Source organism: Mus musculus, chromosome 10 (genome assembly GCF_000001635.26).
Source record: "Mus musculus strain C57BL/6J chromosome 10, GRCm38.p6 C57BL/6J".
NCBI classification, from domain to species: Eukaryota; Metazoa; Chordata; class Mammalia; order Rodentia; family Muridae; genus Mus; species Mus musculus.
In genome coordinates this window covers 29,364,221-29,375,899 of record NC_000076.6, presented here as the reverse complement: position 1 = coordinate 29,375,899, position 11,679 = coordinate 29,364,221, and the positions used below count along the sequence as shown (strand labels likewise).

At 38.5% G+C, this 11,679-nt stretch overlaps 1 long non-coding RNA gene across 1 annotated transcript; it reads right to left on the bottom strand.

The window, feature by feature from the left end:
* Positions 1-370: 370 nt before the first annotated feature.
* Gm40621 lies at positions 371-8,290 on the bottom strand. The gene is made up of 3 exons (XR_871566.2): positions 7,881-8,290; positions 6,578-6,633; positions 371-2,068 (listed from the first exon to the last, which is right to left on the bottom strand). It is a non-coding gene; the product is annotated as a predicted gene, 40621 (long non-coding RNA).
* Between the last annotated feature and the right edge of the window lie 3,389 nt (positions 8,291-11,679).

Genomic DNA, 11,679 nt, shown 5'->3' with positions numbered 1-11,679 from the left:
GTGACTCTGATTTATTCTAATATTAGAGTTGCCCGATTTGGCAAATAAAAATACAGACACCAGCTAGGGATAGCAGTGCAAGGCTGTGACTCTAGCTCTTGGGAGGTGGTAAGAGGTGTTTGCCATGCACAGAAGGGAAAAGTAGGATCATAGCAAACTCTTCCTCGAAGCCAAAAAGCAATGAAAACCCAATCCAAACAATAAAAAAGACAGCCAGGCAGTGGTGGCTCATGCCTTTAATCCCAGCACTCGGGAGGCAGAGGCAGGCAGATTTCTGAGTTTGAGGCCAGCCTGGTCTACAGAGTGAGTTTCAGGACAGCCAGGGCTATACAGAGAAACACTGTCAAAACAAAAGACAATAACAAACAAACAAACAAACAAAAACCAACAACAACAATGGAAAAGAAAGAAAACAAAAACAGGCAAACATAAATATCAGTTAAAGTTTAACTTCAGGACTGGTGAGATTCAGGGCTAGCTAGTTCAGGCACTTGCCAACAAGCATGATGACAGTACTATTCCTGGTATCTACCCCTATGAAAGAAGGAAAGAACTAACTCTCCCATATTGTCACAGATCTCTACAGGAGCCTAGTGGCATCATCCACAAAAACCACACACACACACACACACACACACACACACACACACACACACACACAAATAAAATAAATGTACTAGCCATTTTAACTGAATTTTAGGTGAACAAGAATAAATTTTTAGTATTTCTACCTCATTCAAATTGAAATATTTCCACCCAGAAGAAGGAAGGAAGCTCATATGAGCCAGAAAGTAAGGTTACTAAAAGAATCAGGAAATTCACCAAACTTATAACTCATGAAACTCAGAAAGTTACATGACTCTCAAAAGCCTTCCCAAGGTTAGGAAGGGTTGATGAGGTAGGTGGGATTCCATTCATTTAGATCTGTCTGCAAGCTAGAGAGGGAACCTGAGGGGCAAATTCTGTAAGCCGTCACCTTTGTGGAGCTGGGTCTTTCAGTGAGTAATCCTTCACCCATGCCCCTATAAATAACCACAGTGGGCATCCTCATTCACCTAGGCAGACTTGGATGGGGCTGTTTCTTAAATTTATTTCTGTTGTGGTACCTGGGGTGAACAGACATTCACCCCTATTGTTCCAGGAAAAGTCACATGACAATAATGTATGATTCTATCTTGGAACAGAAATGAACCTCAGTAACAGGAAATTTGGGGCAATACATATCCCTATTAAAAATACATCCCGGGAAAACTTAGATCAGTTAGGATTGCTTGGGTGTAAATAACAGAATCCAACCTAGCCCATGAAGTGCAAAAGATAGGTAGGACAGAAGAATTCAGATCCCTGTATATGATTAGAGTCATTCTTGAAATCAGAAACTGACATGTTTAGAGGGAAAAAACCAAAGAACAATTATAACAGGCTGTGATAATTAATGCCAACTGCTTTTTATACCATTCTCCACATTCATTGTGAGCTCCAGATTTCAAAGAAAAGCAAGCACGGGATTCATATAGTTTGTCCTATATGTCCATCCCCTGGCTGGAGAAAATGAAAACATCCTGTTTAACAATCCCATGCTTGCATGCCCTAAGGAAGGGGCAGCCTTCCCAATGTGAGTCTGGGGCGCCATTTCAAAGGAAGGGGAAATGAATTTTTGGCAAACATAACCAACAGATGTCCACTGCGTGACTGAAGAACACAGATTATATGAAACGTGCCAATGTACCCACAGTGTTGCGATTGCATGCTTGGTGAGAGATCATTTATTTTTTTTTTAAGTAAAATATTCTGTCAGGATGAGCCATTCTTGGAAATCATTAAAGGTGGCACACAGATGAAGCTGGCCTTCATCTGTATGAGGATGTGGTTGGAGTCAATCTGATAAGACCAGAGTGTTATTTTGAAGCTGGAGCTGTTGGTGGTGGCTGCTAAGATCTCTGTACTAGGCCAGGAGTAACCTAAGTTTTCAGTATCCTTGACTGACTGTTCAGTCTTCTCATGTCAAAGAAGATACCTTTGAGGGAGAGGTCAGTATTTGGTTCACACCTAGACAACTTCCATCCTTCTGAAACGAGATACAAATGTCAAGTACGAAAAACATGTTACAATAATTAAAGTAAAGGTGATTATGAATTTAAAAGAGAATAAAAAGGAGTGGGGTTTGCACGGAGGAAAGGGGAGGGGAGAATTATATAATTATAATCTCCAAAACTAAAAACTACTTTAAAAATGAAAGAAAAAAAAAAAACAAACCCAAAGCAATAAAATGTCATTTGGCCTCCAGATGAAAGAGTTGCTTTGCTCAAAATCCAAGATTTGGTTCTCGAGGGGTGACCACAGCAAGGTCTGTGCCCAGCAAAATAACTGTCACGACAATCGACAGCAAGGACAGCAAATCCCAGGAGCTGGATGACAAAGCTAGAGCAAGAGGCAGCATCCATGCTGTGCTCCGAGAGACTCCCACTCAGGAGTGAAAGTGACCTTACTCCTTCCTCTTCCTTTGCTTACTCTGTAGTAATGGGGCTGGACCTGGGGCTTATGCATTTTAGGCAAGCACTGGGCTCCTGAGCTATATTCCCAATGGCCTTCTGCTGTTCTGAGACAAGGCTTTACGGCTAAATTGGCCGAGCTGGCCTTGAATTCACTATGTGGTTCAGGCAAGTCTCAAACTTGTGCTTCTTCAGCCTCAGCATACTAAGTACTGGGATCGCAGGGGTCGTCCCACCAGGCCTGACGCAATTTAGACAATCTTGTGAAAATAACCAGCACTAGAATACTGAAAGAAGAGCAGAAGCTGAGTTTCCAGCATTCTGGAGCCTGGGGGCACAAGAATTACCCCAGGTGCACAGACTCCATGACAAATAAGAAAAGCCAAAAGAAGCCGGGCGGTGGTAGAGCACACCTTTAATTCCAGCACTTGGGAGGCAGAGGCAGGCGGATTTCTGAGTTCGAGGCCAGCCTGGTCTACAAAGTGAGTTCCAGGACAGCCAGGGCTGTCAGAGAAACCCTGTCTTGGAAAAAAAAAACAAAAACAAAAACAAAAAACAAAAAACAACAAAAAGGAGGAAAACAGTAAGGAAATGTGGTGTTTGCATTGTTTTATTATGTACGCTAAAGCATAGTATAGATTTCACCTGGGAAATACTTGCTACTAGTATTTTTTAGCAGTCTTTAACTCACCTATCAGGTGCAAAACGTCACCACTTTTATTGTGTCGAACATATTATCTTATTCTTCTTAACTGGCTTTGATTGTTTTATGCTTGGAAAAGTATTTCTCTACAGAAGAGCCTACGATTCACTTTCATCTTACTGTTTGTTAACTTATTACAGTGCTGATCATCAAAACCAGGATCTTGGGCCTACTAAGCAAATGCAGTACCACTAAGCAGTGTGCCCTGTTCTCTAATTTACTTTTCCAATTCCTCATATGGAGAATGTGTCATTTTGTATGAGTACTTGGTTTAAAGTTTATATGGGATCTTTAATCTTCATCAGGTCTATGCATACAAAGACTGATCAGTTAGTATTTCAGTTAAAAGGCTTTTGTTATAAAGACTGCAATACTGTAGCTAATTAATCTCTGCTCACTATTAGACACTTTGGAAATTAGTACATGAGTAATATAAATAGGTTTTCTTTTATTAGTGAAATTAATACTTGTATACAATGTGTATACATATGTGCAAGTACATTATATATGTGTAATGCATATATAAGTCGTGTATGCATATGTATATATAGTACACACATTTATATACACACACACACACACATTAAAACCTTCAGAGTTATAAGATACTTCCTGTCTTTGTACAAGTAGTATTCAAGAATCCAGTAGGTCCTATATACATCACCTAGTAAGATTGTCCTGCCTGCTTTCTGGAGGTTCTTATATAGCTGAAATTGTTTAAGAATTGTTCTCTGTAGAGCTAACTAAAAAAGCATATAGGATGAGGCTTTCCCCCAGTTTATAAATCTCCAATCTAAACACTGTTGCTGGAGTTACTGGAAAGGGAATAGGAAGCAAGGAAACTTTCTTTGCAGTGCAAGTTTAAAACAGTGAAGTTCATATATAAGTGTTAACTGTCCCTTGATTTAAAAGATGTCAATGAGCTGGGTGGTGACGGGGCACACCTTTAACCCCAGCACATGGAAGGCAGAGACATGTGGATCTCTGTGAGTTCAAGACCAGCGTGGTCTACAGAGAAATTTCCAGGACAGCCAGGATTACATGGAAAAATCCTGTCTCAAAATACACAAAGAAACAAACAAATAAAAAAGTAAAAATAAATGAAAATAAAAACATTGTCATTAATATTCATCTTCTTCAAAATAGATCAGCAAGAATAATCCCAGAACTGTGTCAGATGACATGATCTCAGGCCGGTTAAATATCTACCTTTAGTGTCTTTTAATTTGTTTACGGTTTATTGTTTTATTTTTTTTAAACCCTTGACTTCCCTGGAACTTTCTGTCTCAGAACTCTACTGGAGGAGAGCTGTTTCCGTGAAGTCATGAGGCAAACTGACAGCAAACAGGCGGTTAGAAAGACTGTGCCGAGTTACAGATCCCCACGGGAGCTGCCCCTCCTGGGCTTGGGCCCGATGCTTCCTTCCGAGAATGAGAGTCCAGGATTGCTACTTCTACTGATTCCCCAGGTCTTCCAAGACTTCTTGAAGCATTTATATTTTGATGTACTCACTTTTGACTTTTAAACACTAGGGAACAAACTATACATTGTAGCTGCGAGCATGACCAGCTTGTCTTGTAACATAAGGGCTACATGTAATGTGCAATTTTCCTCTGTATTTATGATTTTTCTCCAAAATTTTCTGTGGAAAACCTGTAGCCATTAAATAAACAGCCTGAATGTATGTGCTAGGAGCTATACCCATGTTGAGCATCTCCCTTTATTATTTTCATGACAAGCTTATAATACTGAATGCTAAATAATAATTTTTACTATGATTAATTTTTTAACAGTTTAATATCTGAGACAAAATGTATCCGTCTGACTCAAAGCAATATCTCTCCATGGGTTCTGTTTTCCAATGTTGTCATGCCTATGACTATCTGTACATTGGAGGAAATTTTAAAATAATTTTGTTAATCTCCAACAATTATCTTCAATACTTTGATGTGAAATTTTATTTTCTATGCAGTTATTACTAATATGAAAATATGCTCTTATATATTTTTTGTTGATCTGAATACTTTATTTAACTCTCTTCTGATTATAAGAAATTTTAAATTTATTTTTTTAGATTCTATAATTATATAAATTAGTATCTAATTAGTATTTTTTGAGCTATAAAGCATTTTACATAATATGAAGAATTTTCATTCATTGGCAAATTGAATGTGCATAAGTTGTGTCATAGAACTATTTGGAGGTAATTCTATGGTGATTGGATACATGTTTTTCAATTCTAGTTAATTTTGTGTTACTTAAAAATTAATAAACCCAAAACATGTATTGATACCAAAGGTATGCATCTACTTTGTTCACAGAGGAAAGCAGACACATGAAACCCCATTCTCGACCAACCTTCTCTCTTGGAAGGGAAGACAGAAAATAAGCTAAAATTAGTAGAGTACTATCTAAACCTGTCAGCTTCCCAACAGCAACTCTTTTTGCTCACAAATACATTGCTTTCCTAATAAAATTTATCCAAGATGTCCTGATATATTGTACATTTATTTATTTTAAATCTATTTTTTATGACATGTATGTGCACATGTGTCGTAGTGCCATTGTGCTGTGGAGGTCACAGGAAAACCTTTGGGGAGCATTTCTCTCCTTCTGTTGTGTATTTGGGGGATTGATCCCAGGGTCTCAGGTTTGCACAACCAGCTCTTTTAAGGCAGATAAAAACACAGGAGAGAGTTCAGCCTGAGACCCTGTTTGATTATGGCCATGTGTAGCCTCATCCTCCTCTTTGTGTGTGTGTTTGTACATGTGTGTTGTATGTGAGTCTCATCTGTAGCCATGTGTGTGAGTTCACATGCATGTAGGTACATAGAGCTGTGAAGGTCTGAGGCTGATGTGAAGAAGTGTCCCTGATTTCTCTTGTACATTAATCTGACTCACTTGTCTACTGACACCAACTCTGTGACCATACTAGTCTCTGCAGCCAGCATGCTTTGGCTTAACTTTGTTTCTCTCTTCTGCGGCTGGACTCACAAGCAGGTAACCACCCACCCAGTATTTTAATGGGTTCTGAACTTGGATCCTTATAGTTGTACAGCAAGAGCTTAGCCACTTAGCCATCTTCCGAGTCTAGCTCCCCTCTTGCAATTATGCACTCAGCAGCCTAGTTCCTTCACCTACACATACTATGCATTTACTCCCCCAAACAACTCCCCTAGCAATCTCAGAACCCCCACCTTCATGCAGTCACAGCTTTCCCTACCCAATCAAATTTAGACACTTTTTGGTCATGTATATTCCCTGCGTATCTGGTAGGAAGAATGGAAAGACCCATCTGGCTTGGATTAGGTTTTTGTTGTTCTTTTGCAGCAAGGCAAAACCGTGTCCTCAAAGGAACTTTTAGGGAGAATGTTCTACTTACCGTCTTCCGTCTATGCATAATGGACTTGCATATGATTAAAGTGAGGGATGAGACATCTGAAGCAGACAAATAAAAAAAGAAGTATATGGTCTCAATCTATAAATCGATATAGGGAACTACCCAAGCTATGCCCCATTGGCAGCTAAACTCTTTCTCCTAACCACAATACAATGAACCCCGAACAATAACCCGAAGTGGTGAATGCCTCCACTCATGTATCCTGCCGTCAATCACTATTGCATATTCCTCTCAGGTCAGTATTATATCACAGTTCCAAACAAAATTATCATGATGCATTTGCAAATCTGTCTCAGCCACTATTTTTAACTCTATGCATAAGACATGAAGGCCCTGCAAACGCATAGCCCAACCACATGTAACACTTTTACCTGCTGAGCAGTCTCACCAGCCTTGCATCTTTGATTTAAAATCTAGATGAAAGTATTTGGGTTACCAATTCTACTTTGACTTCTATATTTAGTAGGGTTTTGTTCCTCTATTCTTTTTCCTTTGTTTGTTTGTTTGGTTTGGTTTGGTTTGGTTTTTCATGGTCCTTGTTTTTAGCAATAAATTACAACACTATAACATCTTATTTGAGGTTAACTTTTGCTCACATTTGAAAATTGCTAATGCCTTTTGTTCTTGTAATTCTCATTTTACTATAATCCAAAATTATGATATTGATTTGATTGCTGGCTCAGAGTTTGAGTTTAAATTTTGACAGAAATACATTTTTTTCTAATTCAATATTTTGTGATTACTAACTAGTTAAGATGCATTGTGGTCAAAATATATGACCGGACAAACTTGATATGAAAAGTACCTTTGTACATAAATTTCCTCCCTCCCCCTTTTTCTTCTTCCCTCACTCTTCTCTGGATCACTTTTATTTCTGTCTGTTTGGAGTATTTCATGAACATCTAAATATAGATTGTTCTATTGTGAACAGAAATTGAGTCACAAGCCTGCAGATTTAATCCTAACTTGTGCAATTTTTTTCTTATTCTCTTTCTTTCCTATATTATCAAAGACTGAGAGATGCCTCAATTTCTTAAGCAGTCTCCTTCCCCATTTACTTCATATTTCTAACATTTTAGTGGAACTGAGGACATAGGAGAACCAGGGATGTGCTAGTTTGGGTAAGCGTATGGGTTTGTTTGCAGCTGAGTACTGGACATGCACCAGGATGTTCCGTACAGCAAATTCTGCATAAGTGAGCCCAAACTCATGTAAACAACGCCTGGGATGGATTAGCTGGCTTTCCACTAGCATAACAAACTCCAAGAGGGAAAAATCAACTTACAAAGAAAAGCATATTTTGGTTCACAGTTCTGAAGGTTTTGGTCCATGAGTGGTTTCATTCCTTGCCTTTGGGTCTGCAGTAATAGTTATTCTAGAAGAGTATGCTCTTCACGGGGACAGGAATGAAAGAGCGAGTGAGAGAGAGAGAGAGAGAGAGAGAGAGAGAGAGAGGGAGAGAGAGAGAGAGAGAGAGAGAACGAACAATGTCTCTCTGTTCTTTGCAAAGCAGGCCTCCAATGACCTAAATCCTGTCAGCATCTTGCTCTTCTGAAAGATTTTTACAACCTTCCAGTCATACCAACCTAAGGCCTCAGCGTAAGCACATGGAACATTCCAGATATTTCCAGTGAACTATAGTAAAGATGACATGACCTCACGCAATGGTGGCACAGAAAATAAACAGCCTTTAGGCCGCTTTAGTGAGGCCTCCTTCTGTCAGTATGAGTTTCACCTTTCAGCCAGTTTTCCTCATAGTAGAAATATGATTGAGTCAGCTGCAGATATGACACCAATACCAACAGAGAATTTGTATCCTACATTCTCAGTAGAAGTTCTACACTTTTGATGACAGCCTTCCTTTTCTAAAATGCCCATATCTTTTCAGACATTAGCACACTGGTGTACAGTCACTGGCTTATTCCATTTTATATGCTCCATTTACAAAAACAAGTGTTTCCTAGAATTTCAAAGATCATAACAGAAATAAGGAACATGGAGGTCACAGGGTTCTCTGGAGAAAAGAACCAGAGGGATATCTATAGCTACAGAGAAGGAGATATATTGCTAAGCAATGGCTCACGTGCATCTGGGGGCTTTGATGTTCAATAATCTGTCATCAGCTAGCTCGAAACCCAGGACGTTGAGATGGTCTCAACCCCAGTGTGTGAGAACCAGAGTTCATTGGTGGTGACGATACAATGATAATAGCTACCTTCCTGGATAAGTGTTTTGTCAAAATAATGAGTAGTGGTAATAGCTTACCTCTGGTTTATGGCTACACACTGCAGGAGTAAAGTTTGCATATGTTAGTTAAATGAATGAACTGCTCTGCTGTGTTTGTTAATGACAGCTCTGGTCCCAGGACTCTCCATGTCCTTACTGCCTTGTGGTTGACTCATGCACAGTCTTCTCAGCCAGGCTCCCTGAGATGCCCTGGATTCTCCATGAGCTCATATTTATGCACTGGATCCCATGCTGAATTTTGAATATTCTTCATTGAAATTATTATCATAACAATTTCTGTGACGATAAGGAAAAATGCAAAATACAACATCCATTATTATGTTAGGTAAAAGAAAAAGAAAAATATATATACTGGCTAAATATTACTGACAACCTACTTCTACTTAAAGAAGTAAGCACTATTTCATGACAAGAGACATCAAGCCATAGTGTGGGTACCATGCTATGTATCAGTCTGAGAGTAATTCTTCAATTAAAATGGAAAAAATGGTTTTCCAAACTTCCCCTTTGCTTTATTCCTTTTCATCTGCTAGCTCTGATGACTGATGCATTCCTGAATCTGTTTTGTTCTCCTTCCAGACAAATGAGAAAGCCATATCCACAGCTATCAAAGGACTACTTTCATGTGGAAGGAAATCTAGCTCACAATTATTGGTACTTGAATAGATCCAGATTAGCACTCCTTTAAATACTTAAAAATTGCACAAGACCCTAAAGAACTTTTATTTGTATGTCAATATTTACCAAATTAAAAAAATCAAAACTAAGGATGGAATAAAATTTATTAATGCACTTACAATCATGCCATTGCTCTAAGTATATAAATAGCATGCTACAAAAATAAGTTTATTTTCAAAATAATGATAATTGGATGAGAAGAGTGGCACTATTTTACATTTTCCAAATGTCTTTCATGCCTCACCTAATAGAAACAGTTAAATTCTCACATCTGCATCTATTTATTTTTTTTATTATCTACATACATTTATTATTTAGCTCCATCCTATATTTTGTACATGCTGGGAAACACTGGATATTTGAACAAGGCCACTACAGTCTCTGTGTTATTAAGAAAAACTTCCCTTTGTAGATCCTCTGCAAGTGTCAGAAGAGGTTCTAGGGTTCAGTAAAGCTTCTAAAACCATTGCTTTCCACATGCATTCCACTGCAATGTACATAATTTTATCATGCTCATTTTATATGTCTTTGAGAAAATCAATTATTTTTTTATTCTTCAGTTAAACAAGCAATGTATGAAAATCTGACCCTTAGAGCCTTAGAGAGGACGATATCCAGTAGAATGACAACCTGAAGATGTTGGTATCCATGAGAGTCTTTTATGAACTGGCATGAAGAAGTAAATTCCAAACACAGGCTCTTCCTAGAAGCTGGCTGCAACCCCTTTATCTTTAATTCAGTGACACAAACCAGGATGCCAGTACCAGAACATTGTCATGGAAATGTCTTGCATCTGTTAGGGTTTACTTTCATTCTTCAAGTAACTAATCTGAATGCTTCCGCCTTTAATCCTGACTGGGAGGTAAGTCCTTTAAAAATACTCCTGATCATGTTGGAAAAATTGTCATTTTGTATTATGCAAAGGTGGGCATTCATCTGAATGCCTGAAATATCTTTCAGGAAGTGGATGTGTAGTAAATAGTACTTTATAAACTCAGTGATTGTCTGCATCTACAATTACTGACAAAGAATGAGTTCACCTTTTTCTTTTATTATTTTTTATATTTTATTATTCAGCACGTCAATGAGTATATGCATACTTACATACATACATTTTCTTGTGGGCATACTTGTATTCATTGAATCATTTGTTGCTTTTGTGGGAAACTTGTCTAAATAATGGCACCCACTATTCCTGCAATTGTTATATGTATTTGATATTTCTCCTGTTACTGTGATAAAACACCTTAACAAAAATTAACAAAAAAGCTTTTTTTTTTTTTTTTTAGAAAGTTGGTTTTGGCTCACAGTTCTAGGGTATAGTCAGCAGGCTGGGAAGTAACAGTAGCTGGAGCTGAACGTGGCTGATCACATTGTATCCACAAGCAAGAGGCAGATACTGTGACTGCTGGTGCTTGAATCTCTTTGTATTCAGACTAAGCATGACCCTTGCTCATGGAATGGTACTACCCACATTTAGGACAAATCTTCCCACTTTAATTAATCTAATCTAGATAATCCAGATAGGTATGCCCAGAGATTTATTTCCATGTTGATTCAAAATCCCAGGAAGTTGAAAAGATTAACTAACATGCCATACAAATTAGATCACAAAGTCTCACTCTTTTGAGTTCTATGCTTTGGCCCAGAGGAGAATGCAAAGAATTTGGGTGAGTTAAACATAACATCCATTACACTGCTGTACGTATGAGAGAAAATGGAAAGGAGAATAAGAAATGATAGTGAGTGATATGAAAATTTAAAACAGAGGCAGGGAGAGGAATGCAAAGGTATTTGAGCGCGCGCACACACACACATACACACACACACACACACACACACACACACACACACACAGAGAGAGAGAGAGAGAGAGAGAGAGAGAGAGAAGGGGGAGACGGAGAGGGAGAACGCAGAATGCATTATGGGAGTGATCAAAAGAGGGGAACTCTCAGCAAAGAATGTGCAGAGAGTTTGAGTAGGGGTGTTGTAGGAACAGAAAGTGGATTAAGAGGTATGGGAGATCATAAAGTAGGGTGACACACAAAAGGGGGACTTTTGATTTGTCTTTGTGTTGGTAAGCCAAAGGTGGTTGTATATGTGTATTCAGAAGTATGATATGACCTCACTTAGGTTTGGTTTAGAAGTCAGCATAAAAC